Genomic DNA, 14,693 nt, shown 5'->3' on the forward strand with positions numbered 1-14,693 from the left:
GTAACAAAGGGTCCCTCCCCATTCTCCTCCCTGAGATGGTCCCCAAGTGAGGTCTCTGAGGCCACCATGGACAGAAGGCACACCACCAGCCCGTTTCATCCACCCCACTGTGGGTGAAGGAGTGAGCCTCAGCATCCCACCTCCAGGCTGCTGATATGCTGACATCTGACACCTAAGACAGAGCCTTAGGAGTGAAGCCTCCACCCTGGCCAGATGTTTGTTGATTCTAATGACAGCCCTAGGACTGGTAGATATACGGAACTGCTTGATATTTTCTATTCTTTTCCATTATCACTATGTATCAATACACATTTTCCTATTATTAAAAAGAAAGATCATGGTCAGTCTGAGGGTGGATTCCCTCCCCTCACCCCCACCCACTCCGAGCCCAGAACAAGGCATCTGGGTCCTAAATCCAGAACCATCAAGGCTGACTGGTCTGTAGTTCCCTAGACCCTCCTTCTTCCCTTTCTTAAATATGTGCACTATGTTTGCCGTTTTCCAATCATCCAGGGCCTCTCCTGATCACCATGAGTTTTCAAAGATGATAATCAATGGCTTTGCAATCACATCACCCAGCTCCCTCAGCACCCTCGGGTGCATCCCATCTGACCCCATGGACTTGTACATGCCCAGCTTTTACAGGTAGTCTCTAATCTGTTCTTTCACCACTGAGGGCTACTCACCTCCTCCCCAAACTACTGCCCAGTGCAGTAGTCTGGGAGCTGACCTTGTCTTTGAAGACTGAAGTAAAAAAGGCATTGAGCACTTCAGCCTTTTCTGCAGCCTCTGTCACAAAGTTGCCTCCCCCATTCAGTAAGGGACCCACACTTTCCCTGATCCTCCTCTTGCTACTGACATATTTGTAGAAGCCCTTCTTGTTGCCCTTCACATCCCTTGCTAGTTGCAACTCCAATTGTCTCCCTGACTTCATCCCTGCATGCCTAAGCAATGCTCTTATATTCTTCCCTAGCTATTTGTCCAATTTTCTACTTCTTATAAGCTTCCTTTTTGTGATTTAGTTTACTGAAAAGTTCCCTGCTAAGCCAAGCAGCATTTCCTCCTGCTGCTTATATCTTACACTCAGAGTCATACTTATAATAGTTTTCAGGGAATCAGGGGAACTGTATGTGTGATTTCAATTATGTCCTACTATATATCTCAATCTGAGGCTCTATTCTTCTGGGTCCAACTGTACAAACTGTCCTCTTCTCTGGGAAATAGTAGGTGCATCTGCCCATGCAGTTAGTGTGCCTTAAGGCTATTGTGCACTAAAATAAGGCATAGTAAACTACACCCAGGAACATATCTTCACATATGCCCACATCAGGAATATATTTGCTCCCAACAGGAGCAGTTGAATCCATTCCTGCTCCTGCTCCCCTGCCCTGCTCTGCTCCCTTGTGGTAGCCAAGGGGAGTTCCAGGCTCCCCATCCCCCCAGACCTGCTGCTGCCTATGCAGTGCATGGCCCAGTCCACTCCCACTTGCCATCCATACCTGGGGGGAGCCAGGAGCTAAGCAGCGCTGGGACCAATGGGAAACATGGGGAGATAAGCAGCACCAGGCCCAGGGGGAGATGTGCTGCTCAGCTCCTAGCTCCCCCAGGCATAAGCAAGGTGTGGGAGCTAAGTGGGGCATGTGCTATATGGACAGTGGCTGGGCTGAGGGCACAGGGAAGCTCTCTCTCCTTAGACTGGTGCTGGAGGGACAGAAAGCTCCCCTGTCCCAGTCTTGCTCAACTCCCAGCTCCTGGGGGAATCCAGGAGCTGAGCCATGCCAGAAATGGGGACAAAGAGTTCCCCCATCCTCTCAGCAAGAAAAGTGAAGGGAGACCTTAGGGTGTTGCTGCTACTCAGCCACAGGGCTTCACCCCAAGCCAGTGCTGCTGAGCCAGGCTGTAATCCCAAGCCCCACACTGGAGCTGCTGACAACTCCCCCACCACCTGCAGCCACCTGCTGCCTAGGCTGACCAGGAGCAAATTGCTCCCAGCCAGCATCTACACATGCGCTACCACGCAGTAGCTAATGTACCATTAATTTAGTACCTGTATTTGTTGGTACTAGCAAATGGCGCAATAACCTGAATTACTGCACAGTAAATCCTGCACACATGTAGATGCTGATGCTTTACTGCATATTAAATTAGTCTAACGTGCAGTAAAGCATCTCATGTAGACACGCGTAGTCTTCTCCAGGGAGGCACCAAGAAATCTACTCCCAGTCCTCGAATCTAGCCTGAAAGCCTGAACACAGACAATCATTTGGCTTACCCTTTCACCCTAATACTGAGGTAAAGAGAGGCTCAGTAATCACCAATCAAGTCCTACTGCTATATTTTATATAGTACAGAAAGACAGTGCAGAGATCCTTTCCCAGAATTCATCACCATACCATGAGAGACACAAGAACCAGAACCAATCTCTCCACCACAATGAAAGCAAGAGATCTGACTCAGTCATTTCACTAGATTATCATGCTCTCTGAACAAAGAATACTACTCTATCATAGAATGGTGCTATTCAGTAGACCTCACTGTGGGATTTTAGTCCTACTATACCACAGCTGGGGTAGAAGCCAATCATCTAAGAATGGAAGATGACTCACAGATAAACTGGTGAGCAGTTGTTTCTTGGAAGCCCCTTGAAGAGGAGACCATATTCCAGAACAGAGAGTCCCTTCTAGAACAGGACTCTCACACTAAAGATGAAACCATGTACTGGAGACCAGTAGCACAACCACATCCCAGGAACACCTGCCACCAGAAAACAAAAATGGAGAGATGTTTTCCAGATGCCAACATTTCCTTCATGAGCTGAGAAAGAATAACATTAAGCAAGATTTCTGTAACTAAAGGTTGAGCGTATTTTAACCAAACCAGCTCATTTACCAGTCATGCAAATTGACTGCAAGATCATAACAAGTTTGTTACTTCTGCAACCAAATATATCAGAAACAAGATATTACAATATTAGGTGCAAATAGGCAATATTCCCCCAGAAAGCAAAGACATATTTTCATTCAACTTTACCTAGCAAATAAAAATCGAGACTGAGAAATATGATATGTAAATATAAAATGGTTACATTAGTGACTGGAAGCCAGGTTCAGAAAACAGCCATTGGCATGAGTAGCTCTAGACTTAAAAAACAGATTTAAATTGCACCCACCTGCAACAGCTCCTCTGGGGAACTAGTTCAGGGTGTAGGAATTTCTACAGCGTAGTTGTGTTCTGGTCATACTTCCTCTCTCCAATCACAGTCCTCATACAAGCATAACTATGGTGGAGTACAACAGTGTCCAAAATTGTGGTTGCACTCTTTCATGAATACAACCCCTACTGGAATTGAGTAAAACTAAACATGTATGCTATGGACCAAAGTTACGCATAAACCAGTTTAAGTGATCCGAAACTGGTTTAAACCTTTAACAGAACAGAGGTTCAGTGCACATAAGCCACTTTCAAAATGGCCAAAACCAGTTTAAGATAACCCTGATTGGATGTAGCATCAGATTTAACTGATTTAGGTCAAACTGGTTTATAGAACTTCTGTCCCAGATCCCTTCCCAATCAAGTTAATTAAGTCACCTAACATCTCAAAATGCTTTGCAGCCCTGGGCTGTGCTGTCTGCTTCAGCAGAAGAGGGCTGACCCCTCCCTCAGCTATCACAGAGCTAAGGCACTAAAGCCTCTGCTCCCTGCCAGCACCTGTTAGCCTGGCAGGATTGGGGGCAGGGAGGGAGGGGTGCGCAATGGAATGGATCCCCAGACCACCCCCAAGTCCCCTGTTTGGACAGGACAAGGGGAAGGAAAGCCCTGGCAGTGGGGGCTTTTTGATCCCACAGCAGCCAGATGAGTGGGGTTGGCATCAGTTCAACCCTGCCCGCTCCTGAACAGGGAAGGCAAAGTAGAGGGGACCACACCTGTCTAGATCCAGTCCCCACAGCCAGGGCCTTCCCACCACAGAGGGAAAATCCCCCTTGGGGGCATTTCACTCCCATGCTGCCTGGCTCACCGGGCCGGCACTAACACAGCCCCACCCCCTCTCCAGCTCCCCACTTCCAAGAGGGGCGGTGGAGTAGGGGAGGAATGAACTGGTTCACCCCTGGCCCCCACAGCCAGGGCTGCCCAGTGCAGGGGGTGGGAAAGGAAGCCCCCCACAGCCAGCCTCACCAGGTTGACATAGTCTCATCTGTACCCCCTTCCCAGCCACCATCGGGGGGGGGAGGGGGGAAGCTGTGGAGTGGAATGCACTGGCTCAGCCTGGCACTGGGCCCCCCACCAGAGTCTGCCTGGCATGGGGTGGTACAGCTCAGCAAGCCAGGTGAGCATCAGTCCACCTCATCTGGTTGAAGCACAGGCAGGGTCTGGGGAGGGGGTGGGGCTTAGCCCATGCCAGCCTGGCAAAACCAGGACCTAGGGGAATGAAAACCTCCCAGTGGGGGTCTCCCCACCACCACACTGGGCAGACCTGGGAGGTCCAATGTTAGGCTGGGCCAGTGGGTTCCCCGCCTACCCCACCTTGGAGGTGAGGGACTGGGGAAGGAGCAGGGCTGAGCTAATCCCAACCCAGTGAGCTGGGTTTCAGGGGAGCAAAAAGCCTTTAGCGAGGACTTGCCCCCCTCCATGCTGGGCAGACCCCAGCTGCAGGGCCAATGCCCAGCTGGCCTGGTGTGTTCGCTCCCTCGTCCCCTGCCTCTCACACATGGGGGCTGGGGAAGGGACAGGGCTGAACTGATTCTAGCCCGGAGAGCTGGGCTTGCAGGGAGTGAAAACCCCCAGGCAGGTTCTTTCCCCTATGCCGGGCAGACCGCAGCTGAGGTGGGGGTCAGTGCTGGACCCCACCCCCTCTCACAGGCATGGGGCTGAGAGGGGTAGGGCTAAGCCAATCAGAGCTCTGCTAACCAGTCTGTAAGAGATGAAAAGCCTTTCTTGTACCAGGCAGATCCCAGCTGGGGGTGGGGGGGCCAGGGCTGGGTGATGTGTTCCTCCTCCCCACCCCCTTCTCAGAGGCAGGGGCTGAGAACAGATTTTCTGCTGGCTCTCTCCTCCCTGCAGCTAATAAAAGTGGGGAGCAGGGGGGAGTGGGGGATAGCATGCGTCTAGCAGCCAATTAGCCTTGGGCTAGGCTAGTGCAGCCTAGGTTAGGCTAGTGCAGCCTCCTGCCCGTCTTGGCCACCCAAACACTGAAGGTCAGTTCAGTTTGTTATCGGTTCAAGCTATGCAGCTTACAAAAACCTGGAAAAATTGAACTGATTCTGCCTTGGGCCTTTTGAACCTCTGTATTTAGCTGCAGAGAATTATGGTAGAATTCAGCCCAAGGCTTGTCAAGATTTTCTATGAGGAATTTCTTTCCCCTTCACACATCTAACTGGCACTTATTGGGCTATGTAACTGTAGCTTGGGGGACTTATGCAGAGTTTGGATTCCATGTAGCCGGGCTTACCCTGCATTAACCTACTGAGCATGTACTAGGCTCACTATGGCTGTCGTAGTATTCAGGGGGAACAGAATCCACAAGGCACTTACATAATGTTGTACAAGTCTAGAAACGTTATGGTCACAGAAAACCCCCAACTAGCAGGTTGTTTGGTTTTTTTAAATGGGAAGAGGAGGGCATTCCCACTTCAGAGCCCAATAGCCTTCTGGCTAGGGCATTTGCCAAGGCAGTGAAAGATCCAGGTTCTAGGACTCCATCCCTCAGAGGGGATTTGAGCCTGCATCTCTAACTTTTCAACAAAATGCTCTAACCACCAGGTTATAGGCTAGATTAAAGCACTTTCTAGCCCTCCTCTTGAGGCTAGCCAACTAAGCAACTAAGAGTGGAAGACATGTGGAGCCAGGAGGAAAAGAATAAGCCACAGGAAGTGTGGATCAGTAAGATGGATGCTCCCCCTTTGAAGGGACGTGACCCTGGGTTCCAGTGCAAATAGGCCAGCAACTACCCTGCTACTTTTTATCCAATGAATATTAAATGGAAGGTACAGGGAGCCAGCTTCAAGAGGAGGGATGGGCAGTGCCTAGTTCATGATTAGAGCACTATGTTGGGAAGCAGGAGATCCAAATTCAAAATCCCTCTGAGTGAGGGGGGCCCAGAACAAAGGCCTACTACTGCCTGGGTAAGTACCCTAACCACAAAGCTTTTGAGCTAAAAGATAAGTGGGCCCTCCTTCTCTTCCATCTCAGTTCCAGAAAATTAATGCAACCTGACCCTATTTCACCACAGATGGAATTAATCCCAACCATGCATAAGTGCCAAAAATACATATTGCCTGGCCATGCACATGCAGACGGAAGGCAGTTAACTGTGCAATAATTAATCTTTTTTTTAATTTTCAGTTTTCAAAACAATTTTAAAAGCTCTCTCTGCCTTTAAATCATTCTCATTAAGCTATTTGTGATCTAGTGCTCTACTGTCTTTTCATTTGCATTATATTGAGAATCACAGTAGAAATATTAAGCAAGAGAAAGAGATCTGTCATTATATTTGTCTTTCCTAAGTACTGTTTCTTCTGGTCATAGCACGCAAAAATCTTTTGGTATTTACAATAAAGGTGGCTAGTTCCCCCACCAGGGTTTCCCACTGGGTGCATAAACAGTGCAGCCAGTGATGCAACGGCAACTGATAGGCACTGGTCAACAAACCTGTCTCGCTTTGGGAACATCCAACAGCTCCAGGCAGAGGAGCGCCTACGGGCAGGGTAGTGGAGCTCCCTGAGGGAGGAAATGTCCCCAGAAAAGTGGATGAGCCAGAATCCTGTTGGGCAACGGTACCCATGCTACTGGAACCATGCCCATCCAGAAAAGGTGCAGCTGTGGATGCGATAAGGCAGGTGGCTTCCTTCAACTCAGAGTGGCATCCCAACTAGAAGCTGAAGCAGGTCTATCTCAATTGTCTTTACCTTCATCTTGCCATTGGATTTCTATAGATCCTTCTAAAAGAGAAAGTAAAGGGCCCATGGCAATGCCTTCCTTCTCTGTTGTGCCTAGACATACGTGTTGAAGGTCAATGCTCAATGGTTGCTCATCCTGCTGGGGAAGGATCCAGGTGTTTGGCATTAACTCAGATGTCCAAGCAGCCCTATTTAGGGATGGCCTGTTTGTCCCAATCTGGGGAAGGTCCTATAAAAAGTGAGCTAAATAAGCTGCCTTCTAACTTATTTCCTGGCTCTAAATTAATCATTGCTTGTTGGAACATTCACGCTCTGTTAACCGGACTTCAACTCAAAGACCACAGCTTTGGAAAACAGGCATAATTGATAGAGAACTACATCAATTAGGTCTGATTTTTCAGTCTTCCGCGAGACGAGACTTTCAGAAACTCAAACACTAGGTGAAGTAAACTACCACTTCTGCTTATCTGGGAAACCTGATAATGAACCAAAGATACATGGTGTCAGATTTGCTGTTAAGTCTATCCTCAGTGCATGTACCCCCTGCATGTACTGCATGCACAGTATCTACCTATGTGAAAATCATGCAATTGGATGTGAACGTGAACTCTGGAACGCTGACTCTATGGACTAACAATTGACTACTCCATACAGCAAAAATATGAGTTCTAGTCTCAACTGAAACAATTCATCAAGAATGTCCATGTAAGGAACAGACTCACTTTTCTTGGTGATTTTAATGCCCACGTGGGTAAGGATTGGAAACACTGGGAACACATCATTGGCCAACAGAGCACAGGTAGCCTCAACAAAAACAGCCAAGATGTCCTTGAACTTTGTGCCTCTTGTGAGTCAACAGTCTCAAACACCTATTTTGCTGGCAGCAGCCGCAGCAAGATCACATGTAAGCACCTCTGCTCAGGATACTGGCATCAGCTTGACCTCATCCTGATCCATCACAGAAACATTTGCAATACACTGCATGCTCGATCAATGCATAGCACTCATTGTGACACTAACCAAGCCCTTACCAGGACCAAGCTCCAGTTGCACCCTAAAAGATCCATCATGCAAAGCCAAAAGGCAAACCTTGTCTCAGCATCACTAGCATGAAGGACAGCGACATTGTACAAAGTTTCAATGCGCGCTTAAGTGTGTTTCTAAAAATGATCAATTTGATTCTTGATTCTGACACCTTGTGGGAAAATTTCAAGAACAAGACACTAGCTACTGCCAAGGATGTCTTTGGAACAAAAAAAAAACCACACACACACCACAATAGGCATTTATTGATGTGCTCCAAGGCCGGGGGGCCACTTTCTGCTCTAATGAAAGCTCTCGGAGCATCACATGTATCAGCATCCCCAGGCTGAAAAATGGCAGCAGGAGAGCTTGAACTAAAGCTCCAACAATTACCATGCTCCAGCAGACTCAATTATTCAAGTCTGCTCTGATGCACTCAGTGCATCAGAGCAGCCTTAATGTACGTGTATAGATACCCAACCTGACTGGTTTGTAGCATCTGAACATCTGCCACTCCCACTCACAGAAAAGAAAAAGCAAGCTCACCTAACTACTTCAACAACAAACTAAGTCCATAAATCTCAAGTTCAAAGAGGCTAAGGCTATGGTCCAGAAAACCACCAGAGAATGTGCCCAGGAGTACTGGCAAGACCTGTGCAAAAAGATTCAAATCTGTTTTGAAAGAATGGATCTTTGTGGTACCTACGACAGAATCAGAGGCACTTGGTACAACTTGTAAAAAGACTGCAAACCAGAAAGCAAAATGTGATCCCATCCTGACTGACTGGCAAGAACATCTTGATGGCTGGACTAAACGTTACAGAGAACTCTACTCAAAGATCGCTATTACAATCTCTGCTCTCTCCTATGGCTGATGAAGGGTGAGTGCACCCAAAAGCCTGCAAATAAATAAAATCATTTGTTTGCAAATATCTAGTTGGTCCAATAAAAGACATTACCTCTTCCATGAGTTTTGATTCCTTTTGCCTCTACTCTAGACTAATACGGCTACAACCTGGATACCTGATATTATATGCGATACTGCCTTAGCTGCCATTTCCCAGTTTCCAATAACAGACCAAATACCAACTCCTGAAGATGTAGAGAAAGCTATCAAGGCCTGGGAAAGCAGCAAGCAATGACCAGATCCCTTTGGAGCTCCTAAAGGCAGGGGTAGAAAACTTGCGAGTGACACCCACGCATCTCTCTGCACTTGCTGGGAAGGAAGCCAGATACCCCAGGATCTGAAAGATGCAAAGATAATTACTCTATACAAAAATAAAGGCAACAGAACAGACTGCAAAAACTACCAAGGGATATCTCTGCTCAGTGTGGTCACCAAGGTGCTTGCAAGGGCCCTGCTGCAAAGACTCCAAGACCTTGCTGAGTGAGTATACCCTGAGAGCCAGTGTGGGTTCAGAGCTGGATGCTCCATGACTGACATGTCCTTCACACTGCATTTATTACAAGAAAAAAAATGGGAACAAAAGGCACCTCTCTATTCACTGACTTACAAATGGCCTTCATCACTGTTGGCAGGAATGGCATCTACAAGATCCTGTCAAAAACTGGCTGTCCACAAAATGTGCTGTCCCTAATCAAGGAGTTCTATGACAGAACAAAGGCAACCACGCAGTATGAAAATGAAACATCATCTTAGTTTAGCATTGATACTGGCATGAAGCAAAGCTGCATTTTAGCACCTACCAGCTTTGGCACCTTCTTCTCTATCCTTCTCAGACACAGTTTTGCAAACAATTAATCTGGCATAATAACTGAATTGAAGATGGACAGCAGCTTGTTCAACATCAGATGATTTCATAGTAAAAGGCATGTCACCCAGTTCACTATTCTGGATCTGCTCTTCTCAGATGATGCTGCATTCGTCTCCAACTCACCTGATGAACTGCAAATCATGATAAACAAGTCCTCTGATGCATGCACCAAGTTTGGCATGGCAAGCAGTATGAAGAAAACAGTTGTCATCCTTGAGAGGACTGGCATACAGTCTATGCAGACTATGACGGATGCTCTCAGGCTTCGCTGGCTGGGACACATGGTACGCATGCCTCAAGACAGTCTGCCAATGGCTACACTCTATGGCCAAGAACCACCTGCGATACAGAGAAAGGCCAAAGCTCCAATACAGTAACGAGGTCAAGCAAAGTCTCAAGAATTCAGCATTCCCACTGACAACTGGGAGAACCCTACCCACAACTGCTCAGTCTGGAGAAGCTAGGTCAAGGCTGGTGCAGTTACCACGGAGAGCCAGAGCACCCAGACTAAGGCCCATGGGAGAGCCAGGAAGCAGAGTGTGACTCAAACTCTATCTGATGAGTGGACCTGTAGCCACTCTGGGAAGGTTTGCTGCTCATGCATTGGGCTCTTCTCCAACACCACTGCCAAGCACCACTGACTGAGTGACTCTGACATCTCCTTTCATCTGTCAAGATGTTGGATGGCTATCGCATTTACAACAAACACACCCAACAACATCCGCTACTAGAAGGGCATGGCCAATATATTTTACAGATTATTTTCCAATTTTAAAAATGAACCTCAGATCTCTTTAACAAGGTTTTTTTTTCTTCTCCTTATATCCTACATGGCGATTTGTTATTTTTAAATTATTCACAATTATATTTAATCACAATAATAAAATGCACATTAAAAGATGTATCCATTTTATCAACAGATATCATTGTTTTAACATTTATATCTTAATTTCTTTAACTTGACTCCTGAATAACATTAACTTTGTTTCTCTACTACTACAAAAAAGGAAAATTCAAAAGCTAACAGGATAATTTAGGCTCTAGGATACAGCCTAGGGTAATTTACAGCAGAATCTAATCAAATCACTCAATAAGTCTCTTTAAAGCTGAAAATTGTCAATTGGAATTTCCACTAAGAAAGAGTTTCTCTTTTCAAAAAAATATTCACACTTTCCTTCCAAATCAATTTTCTCAAGATGTCATTCTGCAATTTAATGAATATCTACAAACAATAAAACACAAATGAGGTGTTACAAATATGGCTTCACTGACAACATTCTTCTAAATTCCATCATGTTTTAACAAATGCTTTGATAAACTTGTCAGTAACAGCAAATGATGGTAAATTTTCAGTATGCAAAGATACAAATTGAAATAAACTAATACAACACTTTAAATCGCAGGCTCTCTCTTTCTCCAATATTGCTTCCTTATTAGATAGTTATGTAATATAATATAATATATCCATTATTATTATTATATTATATAATATAATACATCCATTATTATATAAAGGAATGTGTCTATTACCATACAGTGATAGGTACCAGATGGTTTACTTATTTACAGTTTATTCAGAACTCAATGAAATCAATGGAAGGCTTTTCTCTTTTATTTGATGTGCTTTAAATTGAGCCCTTATTTTATTTTCTGATGTTTATCAAATGAAGATAAGGCTCTATATACTTCTAAGTAAAGATAGGTCTAAACCAAAACTCCAGAATGAGCAACCTAGACTTTGGGGCAAGGTTTAGCATTAGAATCTTGCGCATGACTGTTCTCTCTCTCTAAACGAAAATGGACCAAACCTACAGATATTAACATCCTGGGACCTGTGAAGGAGCCAGACTGGGGGGAGGAGGGACAGGGGGGCAGGAGAGAGAAGGAAATGGATCCAAGTTTTACAATTTAATTGGGACCAGAAGATGTAATCATTTTCTGTTAAAAGCACAGAATAAAGATATGTCTGCAAAATGAATAGAACATTCTATATTCCAGCAGAAATCTCTTTAGATTAAATATGGCCTGGAAAAAAAATAAAGGAAAAAAAAAAAAAAAAGCAGAAAACAATACTACACTGTCATTAATAAAAATGTCTTTAACCAATACTGCACATAAAGTCCCAAAGCTATTAAATGTATTTTAAAACAGTGCATTCAAATGGACTATCAAAACAACAACAGCTGTTAAGTATGTAAGAGAAGTTTTAAAAAATACATCTCTATTGCTGTCAGTTATATATAGGAAAAATAAATATATCTGTTCATTTCACACTAGGAAGTTGCAATGTCTATTGTGCAACTGTTCACATATGGAGGGTTCATTGGTTAAAGCCAGGCATTTTGGCATTGATGACAGCGGATTAGCATAACCAGAGTTTGGAGTATCTGAAAACTAAGGTTAGCAAACCTGAGTAAGGAAAAACTCATCTAGCTCAAGAGGTGGTTGGTTTAACTCTCTGTGAAGTCAGGGATCACATTGGGCTCCTATAGACATGCAGAGAGGCTGCTCCAATGTGCTGATACGTGTGACACTTGGGCGCTTTTAATTAGCACAGCTCGCTAATTAAAGCACCACCTCCCAGGGCATGTCTATAAATACCCATTAGGAAGCAACTGAATAAGCAGTACTTTAGAAAGTACCAAGAAGAGGTTGCTACTGATTTAAGAAAATGGTACTGATCTTTGCTGCACATAACAGTTACCAGAAAGTACCAAAAGTTCCTTGAATCACACAGGGAACAAAAAACTGTTAGTGTCTATGCATCTAAACCATAGTTTCTCAACCTGTGGTACGCGTACCCCTGGAGGTACATGAGACACATGCAGGGGGTACACAGGTACCCCAACACTCTCTTGCCCTCTTTTCCTCTCTCACCCTCTTTTCCTCTCAAAATCATGGCAAAAAATTTGGTGTGCTGCATATTGCACGGCGCTTTAAATTTCCCTGTAGTAATTTGGTGTTATTGGGTTCAGCCCTCCTAGCTTTGGCCTACATCACCTCTAGCCCAAGTACATACTTGAGCTGTGCACCCCTGGTATAAAAGGTGGCAACCCTATCCACACCAGATCAGACATCTGTCATATCACGGCCTTATATTCACAGCCCTTCTTCCAACATATAGTTTCATAGTTGGCACACATTAGTCTGTAAACATAAAATCCCCTGGAAAATTGAGTGTTGGGGTACTTATTAAAATTTTCAGAAGTTAGGGAGCACTTGCTACTTAAAAGGTTGAGAAACACTGATCTAAACCACATCCAAAGCCAAAATATTCAGACAAAAAATGTCCTTTATTTTTTAATCATGGGACAAGATTTATAGAACACTGACCAGAACGGAAGAACAGAAGAGACCTGTAAGATCAAGTCTGGTCCCCTACCATGGGCAGGAGAGAACTGGGCTCAAATGAGCTCAATGAGGCAGCTGCCCAGATAAAAACAACCAGATACAAAGGGCATGCATTCTTCTTCTTTTGAACCAAGCTATGACATTTTCCCTAGAAGAGGGGTTGTCAACCAGGGGTATGCGTACCCCTGGGGGTACCTGAGAAGGCCCTAGGGGGTACGTGCAGGCAGGCGGAGATGGAGCGCCACCATGCACCATCCCGCACTGCCGCACAGGTACCACCTGCCTGGCTGGACGCAGAGGAAGCTTTCAGGTGGCGGCTGATGCCACTCGGCATCCAGCTGCACACCACGCCCCTCCTCCCCCTGTGCTCGTTGTCTGGCCGTGTGCCACCCCCACCCCCCTCATTTGGTGGCCGTGGGTACATTGCTCCGCATCCAGCCACCGGGTGGTACAATGATGCAAAGAGGTTGAAAGCCCCTGCCCTAGAACAAATACCAGTAGAAGGTAAGTTCAACCAAATCACTGCTGGAGAAAGAAAATAAAAAGAAAGAGAAAAGAATATAAAAGTGTAACAGTCTATAGGCAAACTACTTTACTCATTAAAGTGCTCTACTTTTTACTGGTAAAAAATTTTAGAGCTGTAAAACATTTCTCAAGTAGATTTGAGGGGAAGGATTTGGGGTGTGGGGTTACAGAAAACAATTGGATTTATATAGCATGTGGTATGCACTGGAGGATGTAAAGAGATATGGCATGAGGACATGACTTGTTTAGTCCAACTGTAACAACTCATTCATAGCTTCACCAGTCCAGACCACAAATAATAAATTCATCCCCAACTCATACCAGCAAAATAGTTCCTATCATTTCACATCACCATCTATTATTAAGACTTAAAAAGTTTTAATTGTGTTCTAATTAAAAGTCAATATTTTCCATCCCTCAGACTCTAAATCTACCCCATAAAACAATGTGAAGTTCAAAATGCATACCTAAGAATTCTATACCTCCCCTACTCCTATCTACTTTATTTGAATTAAACTGGAAAAAGGACTTTGATTAATGAGCTGCTAAAAATATAGGTATTCATTAGAGTTATGTTAAGAAGCAATGTCCCATTGTTTCCACTTCTGCATATAACTAGAGCAGTAAGGTGAAATCCTGACCCAATTAGGGGCTTCTTTATTCAAGGAAGTTTACTGTGATACTTATATTGCCAAGGTTATGCTGAAATAAATCCTCTTGTGGACATGCTTATACGAAAATAAGACAGCCTTTTTTCCGGTGTAAGCGTATAACAACACTTTGAAAGTAGCAGTCAGGGAAATCACTCATTGCCTTCAGTGGAGCAGCATTTTATCTGCTATTCCTTTAAAAGCAGATGTCTCCACTGCAATAGGTGGATTGATTGCAACACATATCTGAGTTAGTTTAATTCTAGTTAGCTTGCATACTAATAACAGTGATACCAAGGCTGCCTAAGCATTTGCACAGGCACAAGCCCATCTGGGATGCTGGTTCCATGTATGGGGGAGCCTAAGATTACTAGACTAAAACTACCTTGGGGGCATCCACATGCCCAACAATCATCTCTCTCCCAGATGCACTGTAGATGTAACCAAAGACTGAGTACTTCAAGAGCTAACACCCT

At 44.9% G+C, this 14,693-nt stretch overlaps 1 protein-coding gene across 6 annotated transcripts in view; it reads right to left on the bottom strand.

Annotated features, from left to right (window-relative positions):
- Positions 1-14,693, bottom strand: part of SEMA5A (semaphorin 5A) — a 629,987-nt gene that overhangs the window by 550,490 nt on the left and 64,804 nt on the right. The window contains exon 3 of one of the 6 annotated variants that reach the window (XM_059724456.1): positions 9,815-10,030. The exons of the other annotated variants lie outside the window; for them this stretch is intronic. The gene's annotated coding sequence lies outside the window, so the exon portion shown is untranslated. The remainder of the gene's footprint in view (positions 1-9,814; positions 10,031-14,693) is intronic. 6 annotated transcript variants of the gene reach the window in all.

Source organism: Alligator mississippiensis, chromosome 3 (genome assembly GCF_030867095.1).
Source record: "Alligator mississippiensis isolate rAllMis1 chromosome 3, rAllMis1, whole genome shotgun sequence".
Classification (NCBI taxonomy): Eukaryota; Metazoa; Chordata; order Crocodylia; family Alligatoridae; genus Alligator; species Alligator mississippiensis.